Genomic DNA, 1,348 nt, shown 5'->3' with positions numbered 1-1,348 from the left:
CTGTCTACGCACACACGAGGGTACTTCAAAAAGTTCGCAGAAAAATTAAATTAAAAGATAATACGAATCCTTCCATGAATTTTTGAAGACCCCTTATAAATACATACATACATATATACACACCTATATATCCTGCCTTTCTGAAAATCGGGGTGTCTAAAAAGTCTCCAGGGTTTTTCTCAGATCAGAGATACACGTTTATATGTAATCAGAAGGCAAATTTTATTTGGCCCACGGTGTTTTCTTCAAAAAAAAATTTTTTTTAAAGCAGGAATGGAGGGGAAGTGAAGGGTGATAGGCAAATGTTCCTGCACTTTATTTTGCAACTCCTATGGCACAGGCCCTTTTCCTAGATAGAGCTCAACTACCTTAACAAAAAGATACTTTGATGTAGTAGAAAGAGCACAGTCTGAGTTCAAATTCTGCCTCTACCACTTACTATGCGGTCTTGGCTAGGACACTTTACTCGTTGAGTCTTAGTTTCCCCATCAGTAAAATGAAGATAATACAGATGTGATGTGAAGATCTGAAAGCGTACTCCGCACACCGCCGAAGATCGACAAATATCTGAATGAACGAATGGATCACAGCCGACGCTCAATAAAAGGCAGCCCTGTCTGTCTCCTGCGGAGCTCCAGGGCTCAAGGCTCATTCGGCCTCCCTGGACTTCAGAAGCCTGAGGTCAGCCCGGAGTCCGGCCCCATCTCCTCAGAGCCCGCAGAGGACGCTCTTGGCCGCGTTCTCCCGCCTACCAGACTACGCTGGTCTCAGAGCTTCCTTCGCCTTCTCTGTCCCCNCAAATTTTTATGGCTATTTTCTTAGGGCAGCACCTAGTATAGTGCTTTGTATATTGTACAAATTCAGTATGTAATGGTTGAAAGAATGGATTAAAAGTCCACAACTGAAGAGCTTAATGTGGCTAATTGCAATGGAAAAATAAGAAAAGATACAGTGAAAGTAAGCATGACATATAGGACTCAGCCCCACATCAATACCAGCTAGGTAAATCCATGTGTGCCTCGTGGTATACGAGAATTTAAGTATCCCTAAACAACCCCTGAAAATAGAGATAATCTATTATTTTGTACTACTTGGTACTGTGCCAAATCCAAAGATACTCTCTCAAGTGCAAGAGTAGCCAGGAATCAAAAATCCTGGAAGCTCCATTATTCAAGCAAATTAGGTAAAGTTCATACTTGTAAACTTTTCGACTAACTCTTGATCCTCACTTGCTCCACAGAGTAAGCAAATTATTAGTCTCAATTTACATATCTTCGGATCACACTGCTGGCACTAAAATCCAGTTCCAGACCCATTATTCTTTCTATTGAATGTCACAGAAACACAA

The sequence above is a fragment of the Galeopterus variegatus genome, unplaced genomic scaffold (genome assembly GCF_000696425.1).
Source record: "Galeopterus variegatus unplaced genomic scaffold, G_variegatus-3.0.2 Scaffold10677, whole genome shotgun sequence".
NCBI classification, from domain to species: domain Eukaryota; kingdom Metazoa; phylum Chordata; class Mammalia; order Dermoptera; family Cynocephalidae; genus Galeopterus; species Galeopterus variegatus.
The sequence above is the reverse complement of the archived record's forward strand: the minus strand, read 5'-3'. Positions refer to the sequence as shown.